We start from the raw sequence: 12,316 nt of genomic DNA, 5'->3' as shown, positions 1-12,316 counted from the left end.
AAAGATGAGTGGAGGTGTTGTGATGCGAAATTCTGAGGGTGAACTGGTAGCTACATTGTGTATGCCTCAATTTTTTGCCTCTCAACCTGTGATAGCAGAACTCAATGCTTTTTGGAGAGCTATGACCCTTTGCATGGAAATTAGGTTAACTTCTGTCATTTTTTAAGGTGATGCTCTACATATCATCAAGGATATCAAGAACCAAGACTACAACTGTACGTGGTATGCCCAGATCATTGAAGATATTAAGAAGGTGGCCAGTGAGAGAGTATGCTGGCAGTTGAACTACACTCCAAGGCAGGGGAACAACGCTGCTAATATGCTTGCTAAATTAGCTTTGAACTATGAAAATGAAACAGTTTGGTTGGAGTAAGGACTAGGGGTCATTGAGAGATGTATCCTTATTGACAAACTCTGTAATGGTTGATTTTATGAATGGAAGAGGAAGTTGTACTTCAAAAAAAAAAAAAATACTGGAATAAGATATTTTATTACTAGTGCGTTCTTTTATACCTTTTGTGACTAATGTGCCTGTATACACACACACAAGCACATAAGAGCATATAATAGAAAAAATACATGTATATATAAGTCTATAATATATATGTATGTGCGCGCTGGCGCATGTGTTCATATGTGTGGAAGAATTGGCAATTTATAAAATGGATATACATTAAAAATATATTTTTAAGAGAAAAGAAGATAGAAATATTGGTGTTAAAAGATAATATTATAAAAATCATAGACTTGAGTTGAGATTTATTAAAAAAAAAAAACAGAAAAAAAAATGAAAGAGTTGGGAAAAATTTTAAATGAGATTTAAAACAAAAAGAATTGAGGTGATCTTTTCAGTTACAAAAGAAAAATTCAAATTATATAAATGCATTTTTAATTTTATAATTACATAAATGTCATCTAGATTTAAAATTTACAAAAATACTATCAAAACTCAAGAAAATTACACGATTGCCATAAAAACAATTAGGAATGGAATGGGGTGCCAAATGCAAATTCTGGTGCGAATGGCCAAGATTTGACCAGAATAGGCTGAAAACAGATCGGAATTTAGAGCAAAACAGAATGAGATATATTGTACTAGTTACCACACGAACGAAAAATTTCAGCCAAAATAACCAAAAAGAAAAAAGAATTCAAAACTATGATAGACCCCTATCTAGAGATTGTCACAAAATGCATGATAGATTGCTATGCTCCACTTGATGGGGCCCCAATCCAAGGCAACAAAGTCTTGTTGATACAATTAGCTCATTGTCAAACTGTACAAGTGAACTACTAAACTCAGTCCTGTGATTCTAACCCTGATCCATCTAATTGAAACTACAGCAATTCACATGTGAGCAATGCAGCGACAGTCCAATTCCCAAATAAGATAAAACTTCCCAACCTGTGTTCATTACACAATAGCTTTCAGATATACCAAGGCTCACCATTTCCTAGTTACTCATTCAAACCCCTAGCAACTTGGAGTTAAAAACCAAAACACAGCCTTAACATTGACACCAACGTGTCATAACAGGTACTACACTCGTATTATGAGGTGCTGCATACTTGGAACAGCACGGTCATATGTATATGCATTTAACCTAAAAATGTATTAACGCGTCACAGTAGGCCATCGTAATTGATACTCTACCATGCAATGCTCTGGTTGCTCAAGCATGTAGAATTAATAGCTGGTCGCCAAATGACGGCCACTTGTAAACATATCAAAGACATGAAAATGAGTAAACTACGTATTTGTACAACCCACAATTTTAAGATTGAGGCAATCTTGCATTGATTGGATAAAGTTTAGTTGAGGGCAAAGTCAAAGAAAGAAGAAAGTTACTACTCAAGTTCTTCCAAACGAGCCACACATTTTATCTCTCTGAATAACCACAGAAAAATTCAAAAATTGATCAGAAAATTATTAATTTATTACATACCCCCGGTTTCATAAAAATAGTGTATTTTTACAAACATGCATGCCCAAGTGATCAAGATGGCCCTGAAAAAAGTGAAAACTAACAGTTAGTACAAATTGAAACAGAAGATAACAGGGGACAGCTGTTGCCCAGAACCAACTTAAGAGTCCCTTCATCACAGAACAAGAAAGAAATTACGAAAAGGGTAGAGTAAGCACCAACTACAAAAGCAATAGATAAATCAACAAACGCTTTCTGTATTGAAAGCAGAATTTTTTTATTTTTTTTTATTTTTTTTATATGTTGGGGAACCTCTCCAAGGCAGGACCCTTCAGACACACCCCTGCAGAGTATACCCCCGCCCCGTGCACCGCACCCTCAGAAGTTTTGTTACACAGAACTGGTTAAATTGCTGGCTTTTTACCAGGAGGTGTGGCTCTCAAAGATTTGCACCCGTGAGGTGTTGAACCTTGGACCTTGAAGAGAATGATGCCCAAGACCAAGGCCTTCACCACTTGGGACAACCCCTTGGGGTTTGAAAGTAGAACTTTATCTCTTCATTCTCAAACAAGCTGGAGTAATGATATTCACACAATACATTTCACAACTATTTTTTAAGGTGGGGGAATTTTTGTAAAATGATGTGCTTTTATAAGTAATTTTACAAAAATACACCACTTGAAACATAGTTGTGTAAAGTGTTGTGAAAAATATTTTGTAAATCATTTTCCTATTTGGAATGTTTGGATGATGAATGATCAATCGGAATCATGATTCTCTTGTATACAAGCCATCTTTATGTCACAGCATGGGCAATATTAAAAAAAAAAAAAATATATATATATATATATATATAGAAACAATCACCCGCTAATTGGCTACTTTACTGCAGAAGCTACACTAGTACTCTAAAACATTCCCTGTTCAATCATCAAAGGAGACTATCATGCGAAATTGCTATTGCTAATTCAATTAAGTAAGAAAATCTTTATTTAATGAAACTAGGCAAAGCTCATGTACACAGGAAGTATACAAAAGAAGCACTTAATTACATTCTAGAACTCAAATGGAATATTGTTTAACATTATATGAGGCTACTTGAAGGTATGTAATAATTCTATAGCGGCAACACTTTAGTTTGCACTATGATAATATGGTGTGGTGCTAGATTTATTGAAGCAAGAAATGAAACATGAAACATATATAGAAGAGGGAATAAATCAACCAGGCCCAAAGAGGTGTGTAAGCATGCGTGAGAGAGAGGGGGAAGGAGGGAGGAACATATCCCATACGCATTAGAGACTATCTAACACAAGATAGTCTAGAGTGAAAACCTCATAGGAGGTTACCCAACTAAAAATATAGATTGCCCAAAGAAGCAGCCATCCTCCCATTTGGGATGTTGTAATTACACAAGCATTGCCTCGACAGAATTAAAAAACCATACTATGAGCATAAACCTCCAACTGAAACAGATAAAATGTGATACCCCATATGATAAGGATAAAGGTAGGCGGTGAATAAGATCTCACATCGCTTGTGAATGAAAAGTTATTGCTCTTTATAAGGTTTCAATGGGGCTCTAATTGTATAATTGACTAGTCCTTTTTGGAGTATAGGACATGTGGTTTGGGCCTTCTAATGAGGCGTTACAAATGGTATCAAAGTCTACCCCAACCAGAAATGTAGGACTTGAGCCATGCTACCTACAACGGACAAGCCAGACAAAGAACTCGAGAATTTAAGGAGAGAAGATTGTGATACCCCATACGATAAGAATAAGGGTAGGTGGTGAATGAGATCTCACATTGCTTAGGAAGAAAAAGTTATTGCTCTTTATAAGATTCCAATAGGGCTCCAATTGTATCATTGACTAGTCCTTTTTGGAGTATAGGCCATGTGGTTTAGGCCTTTTATTGAGGCGTTACATAAAAGGACCCCAAATCACCATGAACAATCATGAACAAACACCAAACTTGTCTACAGTTCTTGTAGCCATCTTTTAAGTCCAAAAACAGGAATCAGAAGCCTAGATGCAGTATCCCACAACCAACATTTTCAAACATCGGAGTTTATATAACCTTGGGTGGGCAAGCGACCTTAGAGCATTGGCAATGGACTAGCCAAATGCCAATGCAAGTCCAAACTTTAGCTAGATGTGAGAAAAAGTCTCCACATTGGACTAGCCAATAGTCCAAAGCTTAAGACTTGAGCTACAGTAAATCTTAAGTCCTCTCCAAACATGGCTAGCTACTATTCACAATAGAAAGCAATATTTTATTATTTCATCACTTCCCTCTCTCTTTGAATGGTAAAACATGCATGTCATGCATATTATTTATTCTATTGATTGCGAATATTCATAGAGTAGACACATTATTTCTACAAAGCAATTTCTACAAAGCATGAAGATCTTGAAAATATAAGAATTGTATTTGCAAAATATATATATATAATATTATATTATTATTTTAACTTTAAGATAGCTAGTCCAATGTAGACTCATTTAGTTAAAAATTGATACTATAGCCAAAAATTAAGATTCTAGCTAAATTTTGGACTTGGCAATGCTCTTATCAGGTAGAAGTTACAGAATTGTTTTTATTTCCTCAGTTAAATATGCAGTGTGTACAGGTAAAAACTGAAGCCTTTGGACCTATACATATACCCCGACAATATGAACGAGGGAATAGAAAATTCTATAAAGTACTAATTTCTATGCGGTTCACCAAACTAGGAATATCTCATTGGCAATCTGTGGAGTGAGGACAAGCGTAAAAAATTAAAAATAAACAATTTGGATATATACCGAGATGGACCAAAAAATAATGTATATTTGGCATATTATGGACGAGGGAAACGCAGATTATATCGAACACTCAGCGACTGCATGGGCTCCACTATCAATCGCTGATCTAATTTTCCAAAATTATATATATATGCACGCACACACGCGCGCACACGTTCAACTCAAAGCCCTAACCCTAACAATCAGACCTCAAATCAGTCTTGGAAATCAGCAGACAAAAGCATTCGCAAAATAAGAGCAACACTGTAAGTCTGTAACCCTAACCCTAACCAAAAATGAAAAGAAATAAAAAAAAGATAAATGTTGCAATAAAAGAGGAAGAAAGAAGTGACGGACCCAACTTGTAGTGAAATAGAAAGAGAGGTTGTGGGGGCCTTTTATTTGTTGGATTTATTGGACTTGTCGGAGTAACCGTAATGGGGAGGAGAGTAGATGAGAGCAGCGGCCATGGCCCCAGGAAGAACAACGTACTTTGCCAAGACTGCCAGCTTCGTCACCAGCGGCTCTCCCCTCATCAACGCCATTGCCAATTTGCTATTGCCCCGCTCCGTCGTCGTAATTCGATCTCGATTTTATATCGACTGTGTACTCTATCTCTGGATACTATGAATATAATTCCACTCGAAAGGTAAAGGCCCACTTTTATGTGGGGTCCGCTTCAAACTTGGGTTGGGCTTGGAAGTAGACAAGTTTCATAGCCGGTCCATAAAGCTCCTTTAAAATTTTCCACCAGATAGATTTGTTGCGAGTCTTTGAGAAATTCATTCGGGGAGCTATAAATACTGTAAAGTATACTTTATATGTCTTATATATATTTTTTATTATAAAAAATAAAAAATAAGAAACAAATATATTCAAAACAAAATGATATTAGAAAATATAAAAAGAGAAAAATTAAAACTATAGGTTCCCTGTATCCCTTTTATGTTTATATTTTTAATTTTCTTTATTTGTTTAATAAACCATGTGGCATCACCGTGTGGTACCACGTCAATATGGCAAAATAAGCGGTATAACTGAGACAACATAAATAGTAACATTTCTCTATCTTTTATCATCTTTATACAAGATTAAAAATATGAATAATGCTACTCGACCATCTAAAAAACACAAACACAAAAATGCTAGAAAGAGCCTAGTTTTTAGTCTTCTTTCTTTTTGTGTTTTTGAACGTTATTTTGCTTTAAATATGTTTTTTTTTTTAAACCAAATTGAAAAATTGGTAGGGTTTTAGAAACACTCTTAACCTCTTAATTTTTTATGGAATCTTAAAAATCCTCTTCTACTTGAATATCGTTTTGAAAAATGCTAGTATGTCTCTTGAATTTGACCGTTAATACATTTTAATTTTTTTAAATCTTTAAAAAGTTACTACTAGTGAATTTGTATTTTTTTAAAAAATATTTAACTATATTTAAAAAAAAAAAAGAATGAACTAGCCGTAACGTCTACAGATAAGAGTTGGGCGGCCGACTAGCACCGCTCTATCATTTTCATCAAAATATTCTTGATTGCATTTCCTGTTAGTCGCCAAAGCTTTCAAATAAGGATTACAAGAGAAGGAAAACGTGGGAAGTCAAATTTGAATTATTATCGTACTTTCACATGCTTCGATTGCATTTCTTTCATTCCAAACTTTCACATGCTTCTTGTTTAATTTCAAAAGTACTCCCATGTTATAACGCAATAATTATCGTACTACACGTGAGCCCAACTTGCTGCAGTGCAGTTCGGTGGGGATTATTGTTACCAAAAATGTGGTACAATTTCCCTATAACCAACAAGAAAATCATTTTTATTATCAAACTCGAAGATCCAAAATGTGAAAGGCATCCAGGCAAAGCAGTGGCATAAGTCTAATCAACCCAAAAACCATAGATAGTTTGGAATATCGATCGGAAGCTGTTGTTGATCCCAAGTTGCAAGAGTGCTAACCCTCGAGAAGAGTGTTCATTGGAGTAACATGCATGGAATTGGAGACACTTCGATTTTTTTATGATCTCCTGATCGTACACTCTGTAGATGTCCTTAATTTGATTCGTCAATGATGGATATCTCACAAATTTTAAGGACTTGGATTTAGAGAGAATGTAATTAAAGATGATGTGTAAGGTTTAGGGTACGTATTTATAATTAAATAGTACTACATGCACTTATTTTTTTACTTATAAAATTTATTTTGTTAGTTTTTTTTTTTAAATTTAAAATTCATAATTTTTAACATTTCAATAACTAATATATGATTAAGTAAGTTTTTTTGAAATATATTTAGTATTTTCTTTTATAATTATACCTGTAACTAGTGGACAATATTACATGTTCAATAATATTGTATTGCTTATAATACGTTTATTTCTCTTAAAATCTAAAATTTAGAATAAATAAAAATAAGAGTAATATTAAATACAGTTATAAATAGAAATAATGTTATATTGCTTATAATAAGTTTGTTTCGTCAATGATGGATATTTCACAAATTTTAAGGACTTGGATTTAGAGAGAAAGTAATTAAAGATGATGTGTAAGGTTTAGGGTACGTATTTATAATTGAATAGTATTATATGTACTTATATTTTTATTTATAAAATTTATTTTATTATATTTTTAAAATTTAAAATTCATGATTTTTAACATTTCAATAACTGATATATGAATAAGTAAGTTTTATTTTCTTTTATAATTATACTTGTAACCAGTGGACAATATTACATGTTCAATAATGTTGTATTGGTTATAATACATTTATTTTTCTTAAAATTTAGAATAAATAAAAATAAAAATAATATTAAATACAGTCGTAAATAGAAATAATGTTGTATTGCTTATAATAAGTTTGTTTCTCTTTTAATGTGGGGCCTGCTTTTAACGTTCCAACCTATGTACAATTAAGAAACATGATCAATCAATATTTACAAGTTACAACTATATTAAATTACAACCCAATAGAAAGGAAAGAGATCAATTAATGCCGCAGATTGCTTAACACTTTTTTCCCACATTTATGGAACATGCGATGTGCAACGGCAACGGTAAAAAATGATTTGTGAATTAAAGTAAGAGAAGCATACATCCTCCACTCTCCTTTTTCTCAAACTGTTTGCAGTAATCATTGAGTTTTCTGCATAATTCGATATACGCATAAACATCACCATGTGCGGAGCTTAGAAGCGTCAGTTTTGGGATCTTTGCATGCATGGCCCCATGTGGGGAAAGAAATCTCATCGTAACCCACGTGGCACCACCTACACTTGTTTAGCTAATAGTCTCTCCAATCAATGAATGCCCTTTGACGGTTAGATTCTCTCCTCCACCCCAAAAGGGTGCCTCCGAAATTTCTAAACCGATACAGCCCGAGCGTAAGATTCTAAATTTTTTTTTCATTCTAGAGTAGATTTAATAACGTTGCATTAATTTATAAATTTAATTTTATATAATTTTTTTTATATTTGAAGAAATTTTATTGATTTATTACCTTCTTTTTTATTTTCCAAATTATACGAAGGCGCAAGTAATTTGTTTTTTCAAATATATATAAACATTAATAAATAAAAATAATCCAAGTATCATGGTTATCATGACTAGTAATATACTATATATAATTTTAGAATGTGTAAATTTTACACTTTTATTAAAAGACAGAGCCTACTATTAACTTAATAGATTTTTTCATGTAGATCACAAATTTATTAATTTTTTTGTTAAATAATGCGTGAGACTTGCACATTCTATAACTGTACAATACATTTTCCTATCATGTCTCAATGAATACTTAGTCTCAAAAACTCAAAAATTATGTAACTTACAAATGGACTTTCTTGATAATGACGTGGGCTAGTTTGGATTCAGAGATGAAATGAGATAGTTTTAGATGAAAAATGAAAGTTAAAAAAAATATTGTTAAAATATTATTTTTTTAATATTATTATTGTTTTAGAATTTAAAAAAGTTAAATTGAGATTTGAAAAAGTTAAATTATTTATTATATTTTATGTAAGAATTTGATAAAATTGTAATGATGAAATAAGATGAGATGAAATATTTTTTATATCCAAACGGAGTCTTAATGTGTCAATATGCATATTTATAAATAGAAATTTATTATTTTAAAAAAAGAAAAATATTTTAGTCACAAATTTTTTTTACAAAAGTAAGTTCACAAACCGATGTGGTTTGATGTAACGAAAAATATTACTTATCATATTCACACCACACTAAGGTTGTGCATCCGGATCTAGATATCCGGGAACATTTGGATCCAGCTTTTTAAAACCGGAAGGATATAAATCAAGCCAAAATCCAGGCGGGTATCGGATTTGGGCCTGGATATCTGAATTGTAACTGGATATCCGGTTTATATCCGGTTTGACACTATTTTTTTCTAAATTATTTTTTTAACACTTTGTAAACGGTTTTTTTTATCACTTTCTAAAAAAAAAAATTCTTTTAGTACTTTTGATTTTTTTTTTTTTAAAAAAAACATATCTTTTAAACACTTTAAAAGCCTTTTAGAAAAATATATATTTTTAACACTTTTTAAAGGCCTTTTTTTAATAGGCCATTGTGTTTATTATTTTTTATATGCATTTTTTATATAATGAATATCTTTATAGGCATTTTAAGCTTTTTATTGACCATTCAGATTTTTTATAAAACAAACTAATTAATAATAACATCAACACACACAATACACTGCATATTACATTGTTGTTTAAATCACAATGCAAAACATCAATTTACAAACAAAATAAATAATAATACATCACAACAATATCAAGATATAACACTCAATGCTATGACTATCTACCTCCAATATAAACAAAGATAGAAATATTTCTCTCAATATTTCCAAAGAGTCATACTGATGCTGCTACTCATCTTCTTCATTGTCTCCATCCAAATTGGTCAATAGTACCAAAACTATTCTGAAAACAAATTTAGTAAATGATAAAATACTAAAAATCGATAAAGATAAAATATTAAAAATAGATTTAGAAACAAATGCTTGACCCATTTGTGGAGATGGAGAACTGGGGAAACAATGGCAGCACAATAAGCTTGGCTATTCTGTCATTTTTAATCTATCAAAGATAAAACACTTCAGCACATATTCAAACATATTGGTTGATAGGAAAAGAATATATTGATGCTCAATTTATGATCAGCAGCTTGACAAATAATTACTAACATGCAAATATATTAATAGAACATATGTTTTAGTAGCTTGACAAAACTACTAAATCTCTCAGCAACAAGCTAGATATATATACTGCTCATTAAACAAAAATACAAAAAATATATATATAAAGAACAGAAAATTTTAAATAGTTACAAAATGCATGTTAAAAAGCAAGTTAACATAGATAACATCTTCTACTTTAGTCTTTAAACAAAGCAAAATATTTAGTAATACATCTTCTACTTGAAACAAAATATTATTCAAATACAAGTTCATGGACACAACATCCCTTCCACAGAAAAGATTGATTACCATTTTCTGACATCAAGCTGCTAGGGTAACAAGCTTATGCCCTCTTTTGGTCAAAAGCATATATATAGTTTATTCACACACACAAACACAAAAATCTAGATCTGGGCAAATTGCATCTAGATTTAAAGACAAAAACTCAGATATGGGCAAATTGCATCTAGATTTAAACACAAACACAAAAACCCATATTCACATTTAGAGTTCAAAAAGATTATTGAGGAATAGAAAGGACAGAACAAACAATCAAGAATAGATTCAAGTCATTAGCTATCTCAATGAGTCCTACATGAAAGAGATCTGCAAGAATTTCAAAACTAAGACAGAAACATTTCACACAAAGCACACATCCAACTGGTCTCCATAAACTACGCCAAATCTATAATAAGAAATTTAAAAAACCTCATAAAACGTTCAAATCTAGAACGACAACCAAGATTCACAGACCAAATGGATATGGACAAACAAAAACATAAAACCCAGATCTAATCTATCCAAACCAAATGGTGAAGCCAAGTTGGGCAGATCTGGTCGAAGCTGCTTGTAAGCCAAGATCTGGGTCAATAAAGGCTCCTTGTGCTTACTCCGCTTCTATAACAGGACACTAAGTAAAGACTAAGGAGAGCAAGAGAGATCAAATCTCAAAGTTTTGCCTTTGTCTAAGGGGGGATGGCGGCGATAAGTTTCGTTGAGGGATGCTAGGGTTTTTAGGGAAGAGAGAGACTGAAATGAAGTTAGGGCCCAGGATTTAGTTGGGCTGAAGTTTTGAAGGAAATTGAAATGCTGATGGCATGATGCACAAAACAATGTGTGAACTGTTTCTTTAAATTGTAACCGGGTTACGAATATCCAGTTATATAACCAAATCCGTAACCGGTTCTGGATCCGTAATTGAATATCTTACCCGCTCGGATTAATCCGGATTCTGGACCGGATCCGAAAAAAATATGGCCTGAATGCACACCACACACCAATATATGATTTGTCATTTTTGTCATTCTATATAAACACATATTTACGTATCAATATGTGTGTGTTTAAATAGAAGAACAATAATGACAAATCACATATTGGTGTGTGATGTAGGGAATGATAAGTAGAATTTTTCTTATGTAATATGTCAGATTGTAAAGTTACTTTTATTGTAAGGTAAATTTAACGAATCGTATGAAGTCACGCTATTTTCTGAATTTATTTTTATAAAATCTCTTTGTCGAAACATTGAGCTGTAAACTCATTTGAAACACATTTAGTATTTATTATTGCAGTGAATATGGTACAACCACAAATCATGTTATAACACAAATTATGGATAATTAGAATGAAAACCAATATTGACTTATAGACAAAATGAAGGTCATCTTAATTTCACTTCATCCATACAAAGGTCATCTTAATTTCTTCTCTTATTCTACCTAATCAAACAGTACAACTTACAAGAAAAGTTTGTACAATATTAAATTAACTGCTTTTTATAGTTTTAGATTTTATCCTTCATTCTCACTTGTAAATAATAATTATTGAGAATATAAATAAATAATAATTTAATTAGAATGAACGATATAACTGTTGTGTTTCAAAAGAAAAAGATTATTGAAAAATTATGTGTTATAAATTATGATAATTAAAATAAAATATATGTTATTTGTTTATAAAAATAAAATATGACCCAAAATTTTCTTAAAAATAATAAAATTATAATTAAATAATATTCTATCATTATATAGAATTTAAATAGATAATTGAACGTACGAAATATTAGGTCTAGAATAAGATTGATAAAAGATAATATATATATATATATATATATATGAAATTAAGCTATAATTAATGGGATAGCCGATCTAATGATCATGCTATTAGGGTACGTGGCTCCCCCACACACCCTCTCATTGTCAGAGTGGGCTGGCTGCTCGAATTTTCTGCACCAAATCGCAGGCAACACAGGTAACTTTATCATCTCTTTTAGCTAACCTCTAATTCATTGGTTCGCATTTATTGCTCTATTCCTAACATCTGATCTGTTCTGATTTATGATGCATTAAACGTGCTGTATCATCTTTTTGTCTGGTTAGTTAATGTTATTGTTTGTATTAC

At 31.8% G+C, this 12,316-nt stretch overlaps 1 long non-coding RNA gene across 1 annotated transcript; it reads right to left on the bottom strand.

The window, feature by feature from the left end:
• Window positions 1-1,773: 1,773 nt before the first annotated feature.
• Window positions 1,774-5,466, bottom strand: LOC121263878. Its single transcript, XR_005940367.1, has 2 exons — window positions 5,071-5,466; window positions 1,774-2,008 (listed from the first exon to the last, which is right to left on the bottom strand). It is a non-coding gene; the product is annotated as an uncharacterized LOC121263878 (long non-coding RNA).
• Window positions 5,467-12,316: the final 6,850 nt, after the last annotated feature.

The sequence above is a fragment of the Juglans microcarpa x Juglans regia genome, chromosome 4S (genome assembly GCF_004785595.1).
Source record: "Juglans microcarpa x Juglans regia isolate MS1-56 chromosome 4S, Jm3101_v1.0, whole genome shotgun sequence".
Lineage (NCBI taxonomy): Eukaryota > Viridiplantae > Streptophyta > Magnoliopsida > Fagales > Juglandaceae > Juglans > Juglans microcarpa x Juglans regia.
Note: the sequence above shows the minus strand (reverse complement) of the source record. Positions and strands in the feature narration are given on the sequence as shown.